The sequence below is a fragment of the Oxyura jamaicensis genome, chromosome 2, assembly GCF_011077185.1.
Source record: "Oxyura jamaicensis isolate SHBP4307 breed ruddy duck chromosome 2, BPBGC_Ojam_1.0, whole genome shotgun sequence".
NCBI lineage: Eukaryota > Metazoa > Chordata > Aves > Anseriformes > Anatidae > Oxyura > Oxyura jamaicensis.
Genome location: NC_048894.1, coordinates 76,409,539 through 76,424,000, shown reverse-complemented (window position 1 = coordinate 76,424,000; position 14,462 = coordinate 76,409,539). Strand labels below are relative to the sequence as shown.

General features: G+C 37.8%; 2 long non-coding RNA genes across 4 annotated transcripts; both read right to left on the bottom strand.

The window, feature by feature from the left end:
- Nucleotides 1-223: 223 nt before the first annotated feature.
- On the bottom strand, nucleotides 224-1,882 carry LOC118163033. The gene is made up of 3 exons (XR_004748801.1): nucleotides 1,782-1,882; nucleotides 703-801; nucleotides 224-316 (listed from the first exon to the last, which is right to left on the bottom strand). It is a non-coding gene; the product is annotated as an uncharacterized LOC118163033 (long non-coding RNA).
- A 94-nt stretch (nucleotides 1,883-1,976) lies between these two features.
- Nucleotides 1,977-7,410, bottom strand: LOC118163030. 3 transcript variants are annotated; one of them, XR_004748799.1, is made up of 4 exons: nucleotides 7,375-7,384; nucleotides 7,230-7,303; nucleotides 6,016-6,058; nucleotides 1,977-2,105 (listed from the first exon to the last, which is right to left on the bottom strand). It is a non-coding gene; the product is annotated as an uncharacterized LOC118163030 (long non-coding RNA). The 3 variants fall into 3 exon arrangements; XR_004748797.1 differs by lacking the exon at nucleotides 7,375-7,384 and having other exon boundaries at nucleotides 7,230-7,337; XR_004748798.1 differs by lacking the exon at nucleotides 6,016-6,058 and having other exon boundaries at nucleotides 1,978-2,105; nucleotides 7,375-7,410.
- Nucleotides 7,411-14,462: the final 7,052 nt, after the last annotated feature.

Below are 14,462 nucleotides of genomic sequence, written 5' to 3'. Positions count from 1 at the left end.
AAACAAACAAAAAAAAAACACCAGGTTGAAACAACTCCATGCAACAGCTTCATTGAAATAGCTGATGTGGAAAACAAATGGCATTTCTATCATGAAAATTGGTCACAAGGAACAATCAGAAACTGCCAAAAAGAAACCACAAAAAGGAAAAAAAGAGGAAAAAACAGTTTTGTGATAGTAAGTTTGTTAATTTACTGAACCGTAACCTGTAGTGATTCCCTGTCCTCTCCTGTCCTCTTTTGAAATTCTGCAGAGGATTGATGTATTAGCAGCACCTTGTAGGTGCTATCAGAATCCTTTAACCTCAGCTGCAATACTATTTAAATATAGATAGGCACGAGGCATAAGTTTATGATTAATACAGAGAAAACCACACCCAAAGACAGGATAGCTTTGGTCTGTTGACAGTTTAAGAATTTAATGTATTCTTATGCAGATTATAAGAGCAAACTGTGCCGCGACAGGCAGAGGCAGTACTAACTAAAGACACAGGTGGAAGAAAATTCTCTTATTCTCTTTCTTTACACTCACAGTGCCGGTGGCTGAGAAGAATCTGCTCAGCAAAATTGAACTGCAAACGCTCTGCCCCTCAGACTGAAAATCATTGGAAATAGCTTTAGCAGGGAAGAGCCTTGCAAGGTTAGAAATAATGGGGAGGGGGGAAAGGGGGGGGGGGAGGGGGGGGCTCACTGTTGAACCTACTTTTAAGTAAACTTTTATGATTCTCAACAATTTTAGTGGGAACTTAAACATTGGTAAATATCTACAGACACATAGCAGTAAGTACACACAGTCCCTCACCTGCAGATCGCAAACAGGAGCACTTTCCTTGGCTGCCCCATGAGCAAACAGCCTCCCCATGGCGCAGCTGGGGCCTAAAGCCTGGGGCGGCCCGAGGGGGGGGGCATGCAGGGCCCAGCCCAGCGCCCTACAAGCAGCAGGGCACCGGGCAGCCCTGGCACCTCCGTGGGGCCAGGGCCGGGCAGCAGCTCCCCACAGCCCTGCCAGGCCCTGCCAGGCCCTACCAGGCCCCTGCGGGGAAAGGCTGGCGGGCCCGAGGCTACTGCAGGGCCTGGGCCTGGGCCAAGCCTGGGCAGTGCTGGCGGTGCCCTTGGGGCTGTGACAAACATAGGACACCTGAACCGTGCAGGTGCAAGAGTAAAAAAATAAACTTTCCTCGTGTCATTCAGTCATTCATCCATTTTGTCTCAAGTTCAATGAATGCTGGGAGAAGAGCTTAGAAAATAAGCCTGTACTTCTTTATTTATTTATTTATTTATTGTCCTCTCTCTGAAGAGCGGAGGTATTCAACAACAATAACAATTATGAACTTAATATCAAGGCTTAGTATTTCATTTCAGGGAAGTCCCAGAGGTCTTCACAGGGATATACTAGAGGTAAAGTGAATAGTCTGCAGTCTATTTATAAATTACAGGAGGATGATGAAAGGACAGCAAGAGTATCTGAAAGGAACAGGCGGTGGAACAGCAGTAAATACGAAAACAAAACAGGAAAGGAAAAGGGAGCTTGGAGAGACTGTTGGCAGTAAGAGCACAACATGGAAAAAATACAGAAGTAGAGTTCTTCCATAAAAATCAGGTATCCTAACTTCAAGTTTATTCTTATTTTCTTCTCTGCAAGTAACTTTTTACTAAATGTGAATTCTACTAAGTTCAGCAATCCATAATGCCAAAGCATTTATATAATAAATGCATTGCGGATAACTAAATAAAGCTAGGCAGACTGGCTAGATAGGAACAGAGGTAGGTGCATTCTCTTACTTTAAAATGTTATCTAGAAGCACCATGAAAGTTCATAAACTCATGCGGTTCCACTGATACCAGTGGAGCTGTGCCAATTTCCACCAATGGAGATACAATGGGGGAAAAAAAGACTCTGAAAAATGAATATATATATATATATATGGATAGAATCCTACAGCCCATTGCTGATTCAGAAAAATATCTCAACACTTACATGGCCTGGCTGAAAGCTCTGTTAGGGCTCTGTTTTGTATCTATGGAAACATTTTCAAGCTTCCCAACACCTCCTACACAGGTATCCTGTTAGATTCAGAGTGAAGAAACTTTTCCATAAAATGCGACCTAAGGAAAATTCCAAAGCAGAAAACAAGCTTACCATGCAACATGCTAAGATTTTACACTTCATTGGTGAAACGTACAGTAAATTGCAGTCAACACCCTTGTTAAAAAATAAAAAAATAAAAAATAAATTTAAAAAAAAGCTATCCAGTTCAAAACCAAGATTTTAGAAGCTGCTTTCATCAAATATATAACTAGAGAAAAAACAAATGTGGGCATTTATTATATTATTGGATATACTGGATATGTAAATTCATTTAACTTAAAATGACAAGGGAGTTTTGACTGATTGCTTGTGTAGAAATAGCTCCTTCTGTCACTGACTAAAACTTCAAAAGTATAGATATACTTGCAAGTAAGGCCTAACACAGCACATTAGAAATAAAATTATCCACCAACTCAGAATTTTCACTTTTCTTGTAATGCACTCAACATCAAAATAGCCAACATTCTCCAACTCTTTAATGCTCACAATAACTGGATTTGGGCTAACAGATTCCTTTTGGAAGAAGATTGCTATGATACTGGTATGACTTACTTCTGCAAAACAAAAAAAGGAATAACCACCCACTCAACTCATAAGCTCTATGACAGCATTGGTCTCCTTTACATCAAACAAAATGCCAAAAAGATGTGTACAGACGGTGGTATTGGGAGGTAGCGTCCAAGGAGGAAAAAAGAAGCACTGTCAAAGGCACACAAGGATGGAATTAGGACATGACAGACAATGAAATTGTCTTCTATGAATACACTGGCAACGGAACACAACCAAAGAAAAATCAAACAGCACATAGGAAAGGTCAAGATCGAAATGTATTTTTTGCCCTGTTTTTCACTGGTGAGGTCAGCTCCCAGGCCTCCCAAGTCTGTCTGGTATCAGAGTAGAGAAAGATTAAGTTAGGGAGCAGTAAAGCAAATTGGATATGTGTAAGTCTCTAGGCCCACATGGGGTGCATTGTGAATGCGAAGAGCTAGTTGATGTCTTTACATCCACTTTTTGGAACTTCACAAGGCCATTGGATCATCTTTGCAATGTGGTGACTGAGAGATAAGGGGTCTGCTGCCTAAAAGCAAGCATATGTTAGTCTCATCTCCAAACACAACACTAAGGTATACTTGGTAAATTACATGCCATCCAGTTTCACCACAGCCCTCAAAATTATTGAAGCCCTTTGCAGGGACAATGGGGACAAGGAGACTGGAAACAGCCAGCACAGATTTAGTGAAAGTAAATCACACCTGAGCACTCTGGCAGCTTTCTGTGATTACGTGGTTTGCTCTGCAGATAGAGAGGTGGACATGGCTTATCTTTACTTCATCAACACTCTCAAATTGTCTGAATTTCTCTGTGACTTAAAAGTTGGCCATCTTTCTATTTTAGTCACCCAGACATAATGCAGAGGTGGTAAGGACAAGTAACCATTTGGAGCCACTTTTTACTTTCTCAGTAATAGTGGGAAACTCAGTAACTTTCTTGGATTTATATACCTAAATTTTAAATGGCTAAATTTAAATAATTCTATCATGAGATATTTGCACAAAGTCCATGTCATATTTTCTGGAAAATTGTATGAGCAAACTACTGTATGATTAGACTAATAAAACATAGAAAATATATATAGATGTGTGTTTGAACTTAAAAGTGATTCCTATCCTTGCACTAGAATTAAAAACAGATGTAAAAGATTGTGTTTATCAAAACAATCACTGCTGTTAATGTCACTGCTGCTGTGGCTCAATCAGTTCAGCTGACAAATGGCAAAAGAAGCCACTCTGTTCACATACCATGCCACTGTGGGAAGAAGGATACAAAATTCTTCTGTTTACCTCTGACAAAACCATGCTATCTCACTGGTTCATGAAAAAAAAAAAAAAAAAAAAATCAGTGATAGCCTTAATTCAGAGCTAATCAGTGATAGCCTTAATTCAGCCCTAATTCAGTGAATCAGCCTTAATTCAGAGAACATTAGGAAAGTTAACCTTGCTGGCAACACCAGAAAAACTGTTTCAAGAAGGAAATGCTATGATCAGGTACCTTGAATTCTGTTTAAGTCCTTGTTGCTGCTTCCTGTTTGCCTGCTGTAGAGCAGGTTCTCTTTCATGGCCTCGTTGAGGTCTTTTGAACTGTTCTCTGAGTGTCTCTCAGTGTCACCACTGAGAAAACACAGTGATTTTGTAGGAATTTGGGCTGAATTCAGTCTGAGAAGCCTTGAGAAGAGTGAAGCAATAGGAGGAAAATGAACGCTCACAAATAAGGTGATACTCTACAAAAGAAATACTAGCTGATATTCATTAAAAATAAATAAATAAGATTATTTAAAATAGTTTTATTTTTAGCCATCTAAGAGAAATCTTATTTTGATGAGTACTTGTGTTTTGAGCTAAGAAGTCCTGAAGAAGTTAAGGTAGATAGGCCAGAGACAGTCAGATAATAGCTACAAGACATAACCTAAACTCTCTTCCATGCTGAATCCTCACCTCTAGCATAGAACATTGGACTTGAAGTAGAATATATGACAAAAAACAATAACCCTACAGATTATAGCTAGCAAAGTTATCTGAAAGGTGTACACGATTGTCACAATTTGATATGTAGAATTGCTTGTCTGTAGATATGTAGAATGCTTGTCTGTAGAATTCTTCCCCAAATAGCTCAAGGAACAAATTTAGTTTTAGCATAAACTTTCAAGAACTGAGTAACAGGTTTTCCCCAGTGATTTGGGGGTTTAAACAGTAACTCTTGCACTTACTGTGCACAAAGTAAGTTCATGTGTACAGAATGATATACATAATTAACAGAGTCCCTAAGCTCTATGTCATATATACAACAAGTTCCTTCCAGTACAAGCAAAACATTGTACTGTTACATAGTCTATTATTTTACAGAGGTTTGAGATAATCTTTTCTTCTCTGAAATTGATCTTAAAAAAATCCCAATATAGTGACCTCCTGGGGTTTACAGATTAAATTCATTTAAAACACCATTACTCTAGGACCTGCTAGAATAGATAGACAATATGCTATTTAAAATATTCTCTTTTGAATTTGTTTTAATTCAGAAACAATGTGTAGAGAGACAATTCTGTGGACTGTGGTACCACAGGAACTGAAAACTTAAGTCCATAGATGGTAGCTGTATTAAAACTCATAGATGTGTAAGTATGCTACCATTCTTGCAGAAAGAGGATACTCAGTAGAGGTTACTCATATCACTAAGAAATGGACAACAGTGAATAATCTTTGGGGGGGAGGGGGGGGGGGTCGGATTCTTTTTGCTTTCTAATTTCTCTTACTCAATGTTACTCAATGACCACAACACAGGAGCTTCACAATTCTTCCACTACTAAATGTGGCTGATAGAGAAGTGTGTGGGCTTAAACTACCTCTCCCTCAGGTGGTTGCATGTACCCAGATCGCTTTCCACTTGCAACTGAACTACAGAAAAGAACAAAAACAACAGTCACCAGTGGGGGAAAAGGGCAGAGGAAAGCAAGACCTTACCAGTATTGTTTTATTGCATTCTACTACATGTTTTGTGCTCTTGACAGCTGAAAACTCTTTTTCCGTTCTTGTATTAAATGACTGGCACTTCTTTCACTGTGTTACCTTGTTAGAGGTTTTACGAGATATGCATGCCTTCTTTCAAAGGCAACTCTAAGGGACAGAGGGAAAACAAAATATGGAAGCCTGAGACAAATGCAACATTGTGAGACAGGTGCCCTAATGGTAATAGCAATAGGCAGAAAAATAATCTGTACAACTAAATTAATCTGTACAACTAAATACTAGGTAAGGAGTTCCAAACTAAATGATTCTACAATTATGAGAAATTTAAATAAAACATGAAATATTTTGTCAGATGCATGTTTCCTTGAGCTTCTTTCAGAGACAAAAAGACTACTGTTTTTCATACCTTTTGTAGAGAGCTGTAGTTGCAGTGCACATCCTATTTCTTGCTTCAAAATAAAAAGGAAATAAAAGATTCTGCTGTTACTTTTCCAGTCTCTGGGCATTCCATTTTTTTTTTTTTAAACCCAGGGCTGAATTTGGCCTCTATCTCATGAAATGATCCATATCAAACATAATAATCTTTTGACAGTATCGGATTGTCACTTCAATTTTGTGCATGTTTTTTTTTTTTCTGTTTACCCTGACTGTTCTCCCCAAGCTTTTTATACTGATAGCGTAGGCTCATCTTTTCAATGTAATTTTAAGTTTCTAGTACATCTGATTGAGTAACAGTAACTGAAAAACAATTCAGATAACAGCTTCAAATATATTTTTTCATTTTTTTTTATATGAGAAAAAATATTTTTTTCATTATTCACAAATGCATATGAACTAGCCAGCTGGTCTGCTGTTGAGCACTTTGTGTGTTATTGGGTGCTTAGACAATTATAAAAGAATTTACCAATGGATTTAGCCTGGCATGTTCATACTGTTACTGTTAATATAACTACATCTAATCTCTTTATTGTTTGACCAGTGTCTTTGAGCCATTGAACAGAGATTTCCTGTGTTACAATAATGGCTATTTCATGAAACTCAATTTTGTAATAGGTGGATTAATTCCAGTTTTTGGAATTCCTGTAATCATATGCATAAGGATATTACACAGTATGGTACCTATGACAGCAGTGACTCATGATGGCTTGGGACACCAATTTTGTATGCTTTTAAGGTAGTGAGAATCAACTTCCCTCCTGCTCAGAAAAACAGATTCTTTACAACCGTTACCTTACAGCTGGGGAGTAGGACTTTTAAATTAATTAGAATTGTCACTTCTGAAAACTTGATTATTAAACAATAATTACCAATTAGTAACAAATATTTCACACTCAAGCATTTGCTTTTATCTCTGTTAGGGGACTTGAATTTCACCCATTCATAAAACTGACCTGGCTTATTTATCATGTTATTATATATGCTATTTTTGAGCTAGGGTCACTACTTAGAAAGTTGAATAGCTTACTGCAGGACTGAATATGTTCTCGACTAAAAATATATTTATGTACATGCTCAGTCAAGACCCTGGATGAGAAGGTTTCAAGTCCTTGAAAAATAAGGAAGAAAAACAGTGAGCAAAAATGGAAAAGATAGGAATGAATCATTGCAGAAGCTGTCTACCTGAAGAGATTTGGACGTCTAAGCCTTCTCCTTGCCAGAAAGCTGGCACTACAGATGTAGGAGGTGACAGAAAACTGAAAAATGATCACAAATGTAAATGCACACTTTTTTTTTTTTTTTTTTTTTTTTCCCCGATGTGACTTACTGAAACTCAGCCTCTCCCTGATGTGCTTAACTTTCCTGGTTTTAATTTTTTAATTTCCCTCAAAGGAAGCTACTTCACAGGTGCCCTGCACCGAGGAGGCAGGGGAGGAGGGTAGCACAGGTGTCATGACAGTAAATTGCATAATAAAATAATTTTTAAGTAATGACATAGCAATGGGAAGGAGAAAAGTAAAACATACATTCCTTCAGGTATAAATGCCACATGGGAGAACATAAATATTTTTGTTGATTAGGCCAGCTAGGGAACTGAATCACACACAGGCGTATGCAGTGTATCTGTAGCAGTGATGGTTATTTCACCACCCAATTTGTACAAAAACAGGGTGTTTGCAGATCATGTTCTTGGAAGGAGTTCTGGAGATTCTCCACACTACTGGGCCAGAGGAAAAAAAAAAAAAAAAAAAAAAAAAAAGTAGGTTTGTTATAAGCATAAAAACATTTCCTAATTCTAAGCAGGTCAGATTATTTGCTTGATAGTATGTCATATCCCTTTTGTCAAACAGAAAGTGATAAATGACAGAACCATATCAATATACTGCACACTGTGCTGGGGGGTCTTTAATGGGTATGGCTGAGCTTCAGGAGGAAAAAAAAATGAGTGAGCGTGGGCTGCTGTGACCTGGAAGGGCAGCAAGAGGGGAGCCATGGGGGCTTTCTGGAGGGGAACAGAGCATCCCCTTGCTTCCATGTGCTCCTAAAAGGGCTTGGGGAGTAGAGCCTGGGAGAAGGACTCCAGGGCAAGAGCTGAAAGATCACCTGTCACTGATCACTGAGGGCAGATGTAGTGCCTAGCCTTAGAGTTGGTAGAAGGATTTCCTCAGGAGACCCACAATAGACTGTGGAGTTCCTTGTAATTCAGGAAGTCAATGAAAGTTTCTGTGCTTAATAGCAAGTCTGAAGAAAGTGAACAAACTAAGGTGAACATGGAAATCCTTCTCATTCATTCTCATCAGGGCTCTGTGGGGTCTGGCAGCTCCCTGGGACCAGGAGAATGGGGTGTCCCCAGGTGGGCTAGACAGGGCCCGCAGGCAGGGCCAGTCCCAGCGCCCCACCAGGAGTGGGGCACCAGGGGCACTGGTGCAGCCCCTGTCCTGGGCAGAGGCACCTCCATGGGGCTGGGGCCAGGCCATGGGCCCGTGGGTGGACCCGGCAGAGCAGGGGCCATGGTTGGGCAGGGCAGGGCTGTGGGGAGCTGGAGCCCAGCCCTGCTGCGGCCTCAATGGGGCAGGGGCTGGTGGCCCTGGGGCTGCCAAGGGACCTGGGCTGGGCCTGGGAAGGGACAGGTGGAGCAGATGGTGCTTTTGTCTATTTAAAGGTTTATCTTGCTAGAGATAATTAGTGTTCTATTAAAACATATATATATATATAAAAATCTGAGACATTCAGTGTCTTGTTGAAATGAAGGAAAGCTGAAGCATTTTCATTTCAAAGTTCTGTCTGATACCTTCACAATGCTCTCTAATGACTTTGAATAGCAGATACATGTGAAACTGAAAAAGCAGGTGGGGTTGTAGTCAAAAAGAGAATACATTTCTTCAAAGATGATGCATAACTGAGGGCATTTGCCCACCTTATTTTGGATAATACCTCAAATTATCTCGATGAGGTTTCCAGATGAGATGACCACTTATTTGACGACAAAGAACCTTCAGAGGAAGTAAACGCAACAAAATTGTTCAACCACTTGCTCCTGTGAGAGACAAGTATCTGGAAACATTAATAGCATCAGAGCTAAAGTGCTCTCTAAGATCTCAAAACACTTTCTAAGGCACTGTCTATAAATTCTTGTTATCTGTACAGTAAAAACTGGCATGTTTTAGAAGCTATAGAAATTTAACGGTAATGCCTGGTGGTATGAATCCATACATAAGCACCTCAGACCTCTGTCAAAATTCTCCAGAGAATGGCTTCACATCTCCTATGCAAGTGCAATACCGCAGACCCTGATGGTTCTCCCTCCCTTTCCTCTTATACTTTCTCTTTAAAAGCTTTTGCACACTGGTTTTATCTTCCAAATATTGGCTGGCAAATTTGGATCCAGTTTCATTACTGTACTGTGCTTCAGACATTTCTGTAGCTCAACAAGTTTTTCTCCAGCTCAACACTTCTGGAAAAATGAGATATCAGGCTTTCATCCCTTCTTAAAATCCCAGTTGTCAATTGTTGATTCATCTGTTGCCTGGAGTGTTGTGTCAGTATTAAGTTGCTTTAATAGTTTGGTGCTGAGTATATTAATGGAGAAGTACCTCATTATATGTAACTGGAAAAAAAGTTACCACAGTAAAACAAAATAGGAGAAAATTGAAAAGAGAAACAAATGCCTTGAAGCTTTTTCATTGTGAGAAGGGTGCACATGTTTGGGTCTCTTTAGAAAGGGTAAAAAGATAAGCTTTATATTCTACCAGTTCAGAAATGTATAGTGTTGCTTAGGGAAGGAAAAAAAAATGCACAAAAAAAAAAAAAAATCATGGTGGAAGAGTTTCAGATTCAGTAGGAAATGTGCAGTCCGGGAAATCAGAATCAATCTATGTAAAATCAATTAGAATAATTATGTAATAGTTCAAAAAATATATCAAATTAAGAGCTATAGTGGGAAATGCATTTAATTTAATAGGTGCAATCCACATCATAAGATTCCTTGCAGTCATGGACTGTATCTCAGCTCTTAGTTGGAAGAATCACCTCAAGTCACAAGAGGGCAATTTAGTGTTCAAGTCCATTCCTCTCAGTTTTTCTGTTAATGCTCTTGAGAAAGGAGGCCAATTAGTGCTAGCAACTGGTACAGAGATAGCATTTATTCTTGTGTCACATAAAGCATGAATTATCCTTTTTTTGCATGACTTTAAGATATTTCCTTTGACTGTGCCAGCAACTTAAAAGTACAGTGAGAGTAAAATAAAATATAACGGGAAATAAAAGGTTATCTATTTTTTTTCAGAGCTCAAAGATTGACCAACACCTGATACTGGCTGTGGAGATGCTGAAAGGTAATTTTTTATTTGAGAATTAATATTTTGTTAAAAGGTAAACATTTCCTTATCAATAATTTAATAATGTGATGGCATTTTGGTTTGAAAAAAAAAAAAAAAAAAAAAAGGTATTGTCCATTTCAGTCCTAATGAATTAATTCATTCCTCATTAAGAGAAAAAAAATATTTCTGAGCTGTATTCACAAAAATATCATGCAAAATAAATGCAAGCACATTGCAGATAAAATTAGTATTAAAACATACACAAAAAAGAAAAAAATAAAAAAAAAGCTAGAAATACAAAATGCAAGTACTGATTGCCTTATATTCACCCAACCAATAAGTGCTGTAGACAGTCATCTTACTAGTCCTCACAGAACTGTAAATGCAGCATTTTGAAAAAGATTCTTCTGTTTGATCAGTTAGCTTCATTTTTAAAAAAACTTTTTGTTGTTTTTGTTATTCTTATAGGAATAGAAAAGAAGTATGAAAAAAAGTCCAAGAAGCAAATTAAAACAAGAGTCAAAAGGATACTCTACAGAATGATAAAACTAGTCTTATCTGAAAATGTTAAGTGATTGTCTGCTGAGCAGAAACCAAAGAAAGGCAAGCAAGACGTAATTTCCTAGTATCTCATGCAAACTCAGAAGGAAACTGTAAAATAAGAATGCACTGCTACTGACAAAGATTGCAAAAAAAACCTGAACTTCATGTCATCCTGTCGTCTTCCGTTACAAACCAGCCCAACACCATCAGCTTCACCAGTTTACCTAACACAGCCCAAAGCTGGCCACTGCTCAAGACTTCAAGTTAAAGGTAAAGTGGTCCATGTTGCTGAGATCTTAGCCATTTGTTAATGTGAACCTAAGTTTCACTAGTTAAACTCATGATTAAAAGAAAGTTTGTACATATAATGATGACTGACAATGCTGAACTGGCATTTTGTATATATATGATCTCTAAGGATTACTTTGGGAAATGATTACGTGTACTTTGAGAAACTACACTGTGGATGAAACCATGTTAAAAAAATTATCAGAAGCGTAGCAAGATAGTTCACTAGTTAGTGAAAAATGGGCCAAGAAGTAGACCATGTCCTTGGGAATAAAAACATTCACAGTGGCAGTTCCTGCAGAATCAGTGTTGTATTTGATGTTCATAGTCAGATACAGCTTTCATTAATTTTCTCATACACTCATAAGCTTTTTAAATGTGTATTTACCTCTTGCTAAAAATGGCTTTTAGTTTTCTGTATGCAATTTAAAATATGCAAAAGATGAAGAATTAATCAAGCTTTTCAGAATGTCAGGAAACAAACTGAATTTGCTTTAGTTTATTTTTTGATTGGAGATTAGTTTGGCTTCTTATTAGGATTTGGAAATTTCCATCTTGCTGGGATCACCAAGTGCTAGCTGACTTCATCTGACAGACTGCACGTACCTTGGGTAGCAAATGACATCATGATATGGCATATCCAAGGTGAATGTCACCACTAGATAGCAGTAATTTGTGCTAATGTAACGCCTCATGCAAAGCACCAGATACTCCTCCAACTATAAATAGTGATGCCAGACTATGGTAGGCAATTTGACTGACAAGCAAGGACTTGCGACAGCAGCAAGATGCAGTAGCTCAGCAAGGGCACTGGAGAAGTTTCAGGAAAGTAGGACCATTTTTACAAATCTAGTAAATTATACTGACAAGAAGCTCTTCTGATCTTTGGCAACTATGTTAATGATTGCATTTCCACTTCTTCCCCATGTTCTTGTGACTTGTGTGAAACAAACAGGGAATTAAAACAGTGCCAAACACCTAACTTTCAGTAGTGTGTTTCTCTGCAAGGTTCATTTCCCTGTTCTCCTTTGTAGCATACCCAAATGGAGTTAAGTGCCAAAACCTCTGTACAAGCCAACAGGAGATTGAGGTTCCTCATAATGTCACAGTGCTGAAAGTAAAACTGTGTAACTTGTAGTTGATATGAAATATAGTGTCCTAAATTGTACTTATCCCAGAGGTTTAGTCGTCTTTCTGTGGTACAGGGAAAAACTACCTTATAAGAAAGTTTTCAGTAGTGCGAAACCTGACAAAAATAGTTTTTTTTTTTTTTTTTTCCCTCGAAAGAAATAACATAGAAATCATCCCATCCTTTCAAAACATATTCACATTTCTATGTACCTCTGGAAATCCAAACCTTTTCTTTTTGTTCCACTTAAGAAATTATAATAACTATTGATTCTGGCTTCAATATGTGGCAAAAAGAAACAGTGTACTATTTAGAAACATAGTGATTTTTATATACTAATCAATCTGAAGGGTCATTCTTTCTCCAATACTCCCTTTGAAAATAAACATTTTTTCTACCTTTTCCTACATACCTCTTCTTTACTCATAACACTCTGGAAATGTTAGAAACAAAAAGCCTGCTTAACACAGAAACCTAAAATTTCACAGTACCAAAAAAAAATCCAATATGCAACATAACGGCAATTCTGAAAACTTCGGACATTCAGAAACTGAAAAATTTAGTCTTTCAAATCTTTATAGTTTATATATATATATAAAAAAAAAATCAAACTTTTTTCACCTTTTCCAAATTTTCAACTTTTTTCATACCACTTTAAAGATTAAAATACTCTCTTGCCATCAAACAGTCTACACACAAAAGATTCATTTAATCAAATGTCTGTGGTTTTAGCCCAATTCTTTCATGGTGAAATTTCACGAGGAGTCACAGAAATACCTATATAAATAATCTAGACATCATAATGCTTACTTGCATTTTAGTCTGTGCATTTTACAATCGTCAAAGGAGTCACAAGAATTAAAGCATGTCTTTCTGAATTTAACTTTGTAATCTTACTCTTGCATTCATCTATATTTTTCTTTTCACTATTACAAGAATAGGAAAGCTGCTACTTTGTAAGAACGTGAAAGTGATATTTGTTTGTTGAGACAGATCTCCAAGTCAGCCAGAGCTTTGAGGTAAATATGCCTTCATCTGTTCCTTAAAGGTGGTTCCTCAAGGAAGATAAAGACTTTCAAAAAAAATAATAAAAAAAAAAAGTTTAATTAGAATATGAACTAGATAGAATTCTTAACATTTTTGTTTGTTTCTCTGTTTGTTTGTTTGTTTCCGTAGGGAGAAGCTAAATGTTCTAGGCTAGACAGAAAGAAGCTTCCTGAAGCTGAGGAAACTTTGCACAGACCCCAGCCAAGTTTCTTTTTCCCCCACCAATGGAGCCTGGTTGTCTGCTCTCTGTTCCTCTATGCGGCCCCTCCTTGCACATCTGCAGACTTCAAGCCACTTGATCTCTCTTGCTGTCTCTTGCTCTTGCTCTTTCCCACCCTTCTGCCTGAAATTTCTGCTCTCTCCAAGGAAGACTTGGTGGCTGTTCAGGGAAGCGCTCCAAAGAAGCTTCCACTCCTCCTAAAATGAATATGATAAAAACAATACATAGCAGCAGTCATCCCATGTGCTGGCATTAGTTCAAAAAGACCATCCAAGTTTTAAAGTCCACTATTAAGTAAAGTGAAGTCTATAAGAGAATGGATGAAGCATCTTTACCAATGTGAGTAATATTCTTACAAGAAGCAGTTTTCTGTTAGTTGTGACTAAAAGAAAAGAAACCTGACTGCATTACCTATGCTAAAGAAAGAATAAATATATTTTTTCTATGAGTGAAAGCTTGCATTTAATGGTAGATTGTAGAATACAGCAAGTTTACTCCAAGAAATTATTTTAAATGGAGAGCTCATAATCTGAGAGTTTTGACTGCCCTGTATTGCAATGCTGGCTGTTTCTCATATGCCCAAAGGTGTCCAAAAATGCTTGTTCCTCATAGGTAATTCTCAAATATTTTCTGGTTACTCAGAGAAACTCATGTCACTGCTGTATAATTCTTATATTCACATGGATAGCAGAACCTTTAGAGAAGAAAACCAAAACAGACTCTCCCCCTAGTACTGCTGAAATAGGCTCTTTAATGAAAGCTGGGGTAGATTTAACAATTCTGACCTCTTGAGCCAAGTACTGCCAGTCATGCTGTGTTATGTACCAGATGTAATGCTACATTACTTGTCACATCTAATGCCAGCTGAT